Source organism: Macaca thibetana, chromosome 1, assembly GCF_024542745.1.
Source record: "Macaca thibetana thibetana isolate TM-01 chromosome 1, ASM2454274v1, whole genome shotgun sequence".
Taxonomy (NCBI): Eukaryota; Metazoa; Chordata; class Mammalia; order Primates; family Cercopithecidae; genus Macaca; species Macaca thibetana.
The window spans coordinates 98,958,101-98,968,671 of NC_065578.1; positions in this window are offsets into that span (position 1 = coordinate 98,958,101).

Here is a 10,571-nt window from a genome sequence, read left to right on the forward strand (position 1 = left end):
GGTCATCATCTTTCATCAGCACACCTGATGTCCCCACGTGGGGGTGAGGCCTCCTTATGCAGCAGCCCTGCCATTTTAAAATTATGAATTATGTACAAAGTACGTGGATGTCACAAGTCTTCTAGTGCTATGAAATTAGGGATAACAAACCCTTTTCTGGGTTTTGCTTCTAGAGACCAAATTATTAAGCAAACTTCATCAAATCTTTGGCAGTTTTTGTGCATCATTTTCCTCTTCTTCTGAAATAGAAACAATAGAAGTCCTAGCCAGATTAATCAGGCAAGACAAAAAAATAAAGGGCATCCAAATTGCAAAAGAGGAAATCAAACTATCACTGTATGCCAGTGATAGGATCATATACCTAGAAAAGCCTAAACACTCCTCCAAAAGACTCCTAGATTTGTTAAATGATTTCAGTAAAGTCTCAGGTTACAAAATCAGTGTACACAAATCAGTAGCACTGCTATACACCAATGACGACCAAGCTGAGAATCAAATCAAGAACTCAATCCCTTTTGCAACAGCTGCAAAAACAACAACAACAAAAATACCTAGCAATATACTTAACCAAGGAGGTGAAAGATTTCTACAAGGAGAACTACAAAAGAGTGCTGAAACAAATCATAGATGACACAAACAAATGAAAATGCATCCCATGCTCATAGATTGGCAGAATTAATAAATGTCATGAAAATGACCGTACTGCTCAAAGCCATCTACAGATTCAATGTAATTTCTATCAAAATACCAACATCATTGTTCACAGAATTAGAAAAAAGAATCCTAAAATTTGTCTAAAACCAAAAAGGAACCCAAATAGCCAAAGTAATTCTAAATAAAAAGAACAAATCTGGAGGCATCATTACCTGACTTCAAAATATACTACAAGCCTATGGTTACCAAAATAGCATGGTACTAGTATCAAAGTAAATACATAGACCAATGGAACAGAATAGAGAACCCAGAAATAAATCAAATACTTACAACCAAATGATCTTTGGCAAAGCACACAAAAACATAAATTGGGGAAAGGATACCCTATTCAATAAATAGTGCTAGGAAAACTGGATAGCCACATGTAGAAGAACGAAACTGAATCTCTGTCTCTCACCATATACAAAAAACAACTCAAGATAGATCAAGGACTTAAATCTAAGACCTGAAACCATAGAAATTCTAGAAGAGAACACAAGGAAAAATTCTGCTGGACAGTGACCTAGTCAAAGAATTTATGCCTAAGATCCCAAAAGCAAATGCAATAAAAACAAGAATAAATAAATGGGACCTAATTAAACTAAAAAGCTTCTGCACAGCAAAATAAATAATCATCAGAGTAAACAGACAACCCACAGAATGATAGAAAATATTTGCCAACTATGCATAAGTTAATATCCAGACAAAAGCTAATATCCAGAATCTACAAGAAACTCAAACAACTCAGCGAGAAAAAAAAAAAAACCCATTAGAGGGACAAATGACACGAATAGGCATTTCTCTAAAGAAGATATATAAATAGCCCAGAAACATATGAAAAAAATGCTCAACATCACTAAACATCAGGGAAATGCAAATTAAAACCACAGTGAGTTACCACCTTACCCCAGCCAGAATGGCCATTATTAAAAAGTCAAAAAACAATAGACGTTGGCATGGATATGGTAAAAAGGGAATGCTTATACACTGTCGGTAGGAATGCAAATTAGTACAACCTCTGTGGAAAACAGTATGAAGACTTCTTTTTTTTTTTTTTTTTTTTTTTTTTTTTTTTTTTTTTAAATTTATTATTATTATACTTTAAGTTCTAGGGTACACGTGCATAACGTGCAGGTTTGTTACATATGTATACTTGTGCCTTGTTGGTGTGCTGCACCCATCAACTCGTCAGCACCCATCAACTCGTCATTTACATCAGGTATAACTCCCAATGCAATCCCTCCCCCCTCCCCCCTCCCCATGATAGGCCCTGGTGTGTGATGTTCCCCTTCCCGAGTCCAAGTGATCTCATTGTTCAGTTCCCACCTATGAGTGAGAACATGCGGTGTTTGGTTTTCTGTTCTTGTGATAGTTTGCTAAGAATGATGGTTTCCAGTTGCATCCATGTCCCTACAAAGGACACAAACTCATCCTTTTTGATGGCTGCATAGTATTCCATGGTGTATATGTGCCACATTTTCTTAATCCAATCTGTCACTGATGGACATTTGGGTTGATTCCAAGTCTTTGCTATTGTGAATAGTGCCGCAATAAACATACGTGTGCATGTGTCTTTATAGCAGCATAATTTATAATCCTTTGGGTATATACCCAGTAATGGGATGGCTGGGTCATATGGTACATCTAGTTCTAGATCCTTGAGGAATCGCCATACTGTTTTCCATAATGGTTGAGCTAGTTTACAATCCCACCAACAGTGTAAAAGTGTTCCTATTTCTCCACATCCTCTCCAGCACCTGTTGTTTCCTGACTTTTTAATGATCGCCATTCTAACTGGTGTGAGATGGTATCTCATTGTGGTTTTGATTTGCATTTCTCTGATGGCCAGTGATGATGAGCATTTTTTCATGTGTCTGTTGGTGAAGACTTCTTAAAGAACTAAAGGTAGACCTATCATTCGATCCAGCAATCCCACTACTGGTTATCTACCCAAAGGAAAAGAAGTTGTTATATCAGAAAGACACCTGTGCACATATGTTTATTGCAGCACAATTCACAATTTCAAAGATATTAAACCAACCTAAGTGCCCATCAACCCATGAATGGATAAAGAATATGTGAGATATATATACCATGGAATACTACTCAGCCATAAAAAAGAATGACATATACTGTATATTCTCACTTAAAAGTGGAAGCTAAAAAATTATTTCAACAAAATAAAAGTTACAAATTATTGAAAGCTTGCTGAGTGTCACTTACTTTGCTAAATTCTTTGCATGCACTGTTTCATTCATTCTACAGCCCTATGAGTAGATACTACTATTATCTTTATTTACAAGTTAGAAAATTAAGGCATCAAGAGGATATACAGTACATGTCATGGGGGGTTGGTAATGAAGAAACGTTGGTCCAAGTATGAAAAGTTTCAGTTAGATAGGATGAGTAATTTCTGGAGCTATATTGAAAAACATGATGACTACAGTTAATAATAATTAACTATATACTACAAAACTGCTAAGAGAGGAGGTCTTAAATGTTCTCACCACACCAAAAAAATGTTAAATATGAGGTGATGAATATGTTAATTAGCTTGATTTAATTATTTCATAATGTATACCTATATCAAAACATCATGTTATACACTATAAATACATATAATCAAACACTAATAAAGTTGGGAAACACACACACACACACACACACACACACACACACACATACAACTAGAGAATATTAAAGCCATCATTTCACCCAATGCTCTTTATCATTACATACTATTGCATCTCCATGTTTTTCATTGGGAACTTCATGGCCATCACCAGCCCGTTTCAGCCCCACTGCCAGCCTACTATTTCTACCCTAGAAGCAAACAGAAGTTATTGAACATAACAGGGAGAACTAACTAGATGAAGTTGTGTAGCAGTTGGTTAAGAATTAGACTGCTAGCTCCATTTTACTCCTATTTTACCTGGGCTGTTTGTTTAGCCTTCTTGTGTTTGATTTTCTCATCTGTAAAATGGAAATGATGATAATGACATCTACTTGTAGGGCTATTGTAAGGATTAAATGAGATAATCCTCATAAAACATTTAGTGTCTGCCACTTCCATCATTTATTTGTGTTAACACACAAAGACTATCTTTTTAAGCTTTGTATTCCCCATGCCTACTTAATGCTTGGCTTATGGCAGGTTCTAGATAATTGTTTGATGAATTAATGACAACAAGGTAGGTAAGGATTCATTATCAAAGAAGTGTAAACCTACATCACAATCAGGTTTCATAGAAAATGTAGTCAGAGAAATTATTAAGGTCAGATATTGAGTTACCCAAAGGAGAAATAGCAGATACAAGCAAAATAAACATGACCACTGGGGCTAAGAGCAAATCTAGGTCAAAGCTGGTAAAAGCTAAGGGAATAGAAGCAGGGCATTGGAATACGGGTGCATACACCAGATTATAAAAGGCGACCTGTCTGCCATTCTTCTTCCCTTCCTACTGTAAACAAACATTTGCTGGCTATTTTCCATGTATCCAGAACTGTAGTAGGCTCTGAGAATACAAGTAAGAAGGCCACTGGAATTACTTGATTTGCCTATTTCCTTGTCATGCTTATTTGAACTGCAAAGCAGATTGCTACTAAAGTACAAAAGGATTTCTCCTGCCTTAATTTCTACTGAGGCACCAGTATGTTCTATACCATACGCCAAATTGAGTGTGAGACAGATCACCACATACAGAATGTGTCCCTACCAAAAAGTTAGAGAAGTTGTTCCCTAAGTCATCTCACTCACTTTGGACATATAAATGGGTTAGAGAGAGAGAAAAAATGAAAATGGAAAATAATTAGAGATTTCTGCAGAAAGAGTCATGCTCTAAGTTCCTCCCACTTACCCAGAACGGAGGAGTTTCTGGTATTACCTCACTTCTCTCTGCCACAGTGAATGGACTTTCAAAAACACCAGTTGAAGAACAGGTGTTTCCTGCAGTTGATGGGCATGGAAGACTGCAACCTGGGCTAGCTAAAGTGATCTTTTGGGGGACAAGGGTTGTGTGAGTGGTTTTGGTGGATCAGACCTGGGTCCCTTGGTAGAGAAAGCTGGCATGGCATTGAGTTGGGTCCTGTGAGGTAGAGCTCCCTGTAGAAACAGAGGAATCCCAGGATCAAGAAGCTAGAAGACATTGGATCCTCCTGAGGACTGTGGAAGGGAGTCATCGTGTCTGCAATATAGAGATGACTCTGACAAGGTCAACAAACCTCAAGGTCAGAGGTGTCCAGAAATGAGAATGCCAAAAGAACTCACAAAATGCCCACTGGAGAGAGTCACCTTAGGAATAAACCCAACCCATAAGAACCAATTCATGACCTTTTCTACCCCACTACCCTTCCAAACCTCAATAGCATCAGAAACATGCTCACAAGCTGGGATGAGAAGATCGTTGAAGAGAATGACAGCAAAGCAAAGAAAGACAGATGCCAACCATGACACTCTCACCATGTGGAGTTTTTCTTCTGCCCTTCCCTGCTCCAAAGGCAAATGATTAAAAAGTGCCCAAATTTTCAGTCATCCAATACTACCACATAATTAGAAAATCCTAAATTTTCTGTATTTTTATGAGAATATACATGCACATATTCAAATAATGATTAACAATTTTATGAATCTTGGTGGTATACAGAGCACTTCCACTATTTATTACTCTTGCAATGTCCCCATGAATCATATCAGCTAGAAGAAGGCCTGACTTGGGAAAATGAACACATCTGGCATTGAATCAAGTTCAGTTTGTATTAACATCTTAAACTTGTAACTTATTGATTCATTGAAATTATGTTTGTTTTTGTTTTTGTGTTTGTTGTTGTTGTGTTACTTTTTTTTTTCTTTTGACAAAGAGTCTTACTCTGTCACCCAAGCTGGACTGCAGTGGCACAATCTCAACTCACTACTACCTCCACCTCCCAGGCTCAAGCCATCTTCCGGCCTCAGCCTCCTGAGTAGCTGTGACCACAGGGGCATGCCACCACACTCAGTTTACTTTTGTATTTTTTGTAGAGACAGGGTTTCACAATGTTGCCCAGACTGGTCTCAGACTCCTGAAATCAAGTGATTCCCTCAACCTCAGTCTCCCAAAATGCTAGGATTATAGGCATGAGCCACCATGCCTGGCTAGGTTTGTTTCTTAAAAGAGAAGGTAGCATATGCTAATACTTAAGTGTCAGTAGAAAAGTTATGGAACCTACCCAAGTTCTGACTCAGCAGCAAGAGATCATGTCTTTCACTGAGATGTCTGAGATGGTAATGAAAGGAGATAATAATAAAGTTGTATTTACTTTACATGTCATTAGTCATGTTTTTCCAAAAAGATCTGAATCTTACAACTAATCTCTCTCAATCTCTCTCTCTCTCTGTCTCTCTCTCTCTCACACACTCTCTCTCTCTCTCTGTTTGTCTCTCTTTCCTGTGTGTCTGTCTGTCTCTCTTTCTCAAGGGTCTTTGAATTTATCATTAAAAGGAATTTTTAAAAATGATATTATAACATGCCAACATAGGCAAATAACATTCTCAACACAATTGAATTTGCATCCTCTATTAGGCTGTGTTCTGTTGCAGAGAACAGAAATCACACATAAAGCACTTAGCCCAAATAGCATCTTGCACATACTAAGTGATTCGTGAATAAAAGCTACTATTACTTTAAACACTACCTCTTGTGCATTGCTGAGGGATAAGCCATTTCTTATTTTTTCTCTTTATATGCTACTCCACCTGCTACTTACAAAGAGATACATTATGCTTTCTCTTTCAACTCATACCTTTTATTTGCAGATACCAAGACTCTTTCCAATCATTAGAAATAATAAATTACTCTTGTGCATTCCAAACCCTGAAGAAAGTTAAATATTTACAAAGTTCTGCATGGTAAATAAAGAACAATTCATGGAGATTGTCCCTATAAGAATGATTCTTTATACACTTTTGGAAAGCTCCATCAGAAATTTTGGCCTCAACATTATAGCAATAATTCATCTGACCTTTAATGTTATCACTGCTTTTAACTTCCTCATGGACCCATGCAAGAATGAAATGCAGCAAAATCAACAGGAGCTACTAGTCAAACTTGTACTCTTCCATAGTCTAAATTTTTGCTGTCAACTGCAATTGCTTGAATGACGAACTAGGGTGAAGCAAAATTTCTTCTCGTTTTTCTTCTACCCTTCCCTGCTCCAAAGGCAAATGGTAAAAGGTACCCGATTTTTCAGCCACTCAATATTACCATAAAATTAGAAAATCCTACATTTTCTGCATTTTTATGAGAACATACATTCACAGATTCAAATATTCAAATAATGATTAACAATTTTATGAATCTTTATGGTATACAGAGCACTTCCACTATCCGTTACTCTTGCAATGAAGAGTATTTGCAATAAAGTCTAGCCCCCATGAGCCAGATTTTGTTATTTCAAATTTAAGATCAATATTAAAATTAAAATATTTAAGATTAAAATTAATTTTAATTGTAAGATTAAGAAACCAAAGTATAAGATCAAGAAAGTAACAAATGCTGAAATTATTATATAACTCAACTATTAGACCTCTGAACCCAAATTCTTTGTTCATTTCAGTATTTCATGCTTTTCAAGTGTCTTAAAAGAAAATGCTTTCTGCTTTTCCTGAAAATCAGTCATCTATAAAAAAGTGGAGTGATGTAGCAGTTAAGACACATGAGGAGGACAGAGGGAACTCTGATTCTTCTTTTATAGTTATTGAATGACCAGGATGACCAGGAGATATAGCAAATACTCTCTGGGCTTTCAGATTTCCTCTTGTGAATAGACATTTTCACTGCCTTCTTTGGAAGTTAATGAGACTGGGAAGGGAGAAGATAAGGGTGAGGAGGTGTAACTGATCTTGCAAAAAAACTAGAATGGATTTCAGCCTTTCCAACTGTGCAGCTTAGCATAGGTCTTGGCAGGTGGTATGAACAAATTAAGGCAGGCTATAAAGAGATGATTAGGAAGATCTCAGCAGAACACCCAAAAGGATCTCTTGATAGCTACAAATCCATCATTAGGCAGGACTAAGGAAGCTTCACAGACTGAGCCTGTTAGTCAAAAACTCTGGTGAAACTCCCATTGTGGGCTGACTCAGTATAGATGCAGTGTAGGCTGATCTGAAAGGATAAGGGATCTAAAGACATAGAGAAAATGTTCATGAAGTGCTTTGAACTCTTAAAAAATAAACACTGCTAACTATGAAGTGCCATCAGCAATGACCGTTTGTGGTACAGAAGGGTGATGTTAATCGTGCATCACAAGTAAACTTGTGTTGCTTACACCTACAAGAATAGTGGCTGATAAACCTGACTTACCAGATAAACATAGTTCTTAATCTCACTCTCACAAAGGAAAAGGTTTTATCATAACAGCATTGTTTGTTCTCTTTCTATGCCATACCTTAAAATTGCTCGCCTTCATCACTGCTTTGTGAGCTACGTTCTTCCTTTTTCTAAAGGCCTACAGTGAAGAAGAGTTCTACCTCCAAATATTATCTTGCCTTCTTCCCCTATTAGCTACCTCCTCATCCTTCTCTTACCTAACAATCCCTTCCATTTACATTCACATTATTACACAGATATGTCCAAATTTAAGAAAGTTTAAGAAACAGAAAAAAAATTGAACTTAAAAAGATAGTAATCATGAGAAATGTTTCTCAAATATTCCTTTGTTTTACAAAATATTAGCATACTCTTATAAATATTTTCCAAAGTGCACTTTAAAATGTTTAACATATTTTAAGTGTATTACCAAGTACCGTTCCAATTGCATAAAATGAGGTGCACTTATATTATCTTCCTTTAGAGAGTCATTGGAAAGCAAAAACAAAACAAAACAAAACAGAATAGGATCAGAAGTAATCCTCAATATTGTGTTATCATGTTCTTACACTGTGTTGACCTCAGCAACACTATGAAATGGGTACTACTAGGTCAGCCAATAGATTTAGCAAAACTTACAGCTTAGTTTTAATTGAGCTTCCCTACAAAGATCATTTCAAGCCCTGATTACTTTTTGGCATGGACAATTTTATGTTTCTTCAACATACTAATGAGTCTTGGGATTTATAAAAAGCGGGGATTTGGCCATTTTAATCCTCCACAGTCTACAAAAGACCACTCAACTCTAATCCATCCTTCAAAATCACAAGTAAATCATTGTGAAAAATATACTGGGGCTGGGCGCGGTGGCTCATGCCTGTAATCCCAGCACTTTGGGAGGCCGAGGCGGGCAGATCATAAGGTCAGGAGATCGAGACCATACTGGCTAACATGGTGAAACCCCGTCTTTACTAAAAATACAAAAAAATTAGCCAGACCTGGTGGTGGATGCCTGTAGTCCCAGCTACTCGGGAGGCTGAGGCAGGAGAATGGCATGAACCCGGGAGGCAGAGCTTGCAGTGAGCTGAGATCGCGCCACTGCACTCCAGTGTGGGTGACAGAGTGAGACTCTGTCTCAAAAAAATGTGTATATATATATACTGGAGAAAAGTTTTGAACAGTTGTTTCCTAACTATTTGCAAGGTATAATGTCTTGCACGTAGAATTCTTTCAATATACAAACCAAAAAGCAATTTTACATTTGTCAAAATCCCCTCAGCATGCCTGTTCTCCTAAGCCCCTCCATGACATGAAGAAAACCAACATTTTAGAATGGTCTAAAATTCCATCCCATGAACACCATAGGAAGCTCTGTTGCAGAAAGAAAATCACACTTGACAAATACATATAAGCTAATTTCTCAATTAGGTTAGCAAAAGAAAAAAATATTATCCTCCTTACAAAAAAATCTGTGCTTCTGTTCATTACAGCAAAGACATGAAACCAACCAAAATGCCCATCAGTGATAGACTGGATAAAGAAATGGTGGTACATATACACCATGGAATACTATGCAGCCATAAAAAGGAATGAGATTATATCCTTTGCAAAGACATAGATGGACCTGGAAGCCATTATCCTCAGCAAACTAATGCAGGAACAGAAAACCAAGCACTGCACATTCTCACTTGTAAGTGAGAGCTAAATGATGAGAACACACAGACACACTGGGGAACAACACACACTGGGGCCTGTCAGAGGGTGGAGTAGGGAGAGGGAGGGGAACAGGAAGAGTAGCTAATGCATACTGGGGCTTAATACCTGGGTGATGGGTTGATCTGTGCAGCAAACCACCATGACACATGTTTACCTATGTAAGAAACCTGCACATCCTGCACATGTACTTCTGAACTTAAAGTAAAAGTTGAAGAAAAATATTTGACGGAGTCTTGCTGTCACCCAGGCTGGAGTACAGTGGCGTGATCTTGGCTCACTGCAACCTCCGCCTCCTGAGTTCAAGGAATTCTCCAGTCTCAGTCTCCCCTGTAGCTGGGATTACAGGCCACCACGCCTGACTAATTTTTGTATTTTTAGTAGAGATGGGATTTCGCCATGTTGCTCAGGCTGGTCTCAACTCCCGAGCTCACAGTGATCCACCCGCCCCTGCCTTCCAAAGCGCTGGGATTACTTCAGTGTTAGCCACTGCCCCCAGCCGATTTTTAAATTGTCTAATCAAGTACTTCACCAAATTAAAATTCATTGAATTGTGTTCAATTTCTCTACTGAAAAATTAATATGAAAGCAATCATATAGCATTCATAACTAAATAAATATTTAGAGAACTTTTAAAAAAAATCTATGCTTAACATGGAGCCAACTTTATACCCTCACTTTTCTTTCCCTAGATTTTAAAACTAACAATCAAGGTGCTTCAAATTAATTAGTGAGTGTCAGACCAAGGTGAGGTCACTGTCTGCTGGGGAGGAGACAGCCTTAGTGGCCTTAGCATCAGGAGACAGTTAAAAAACAATCCCC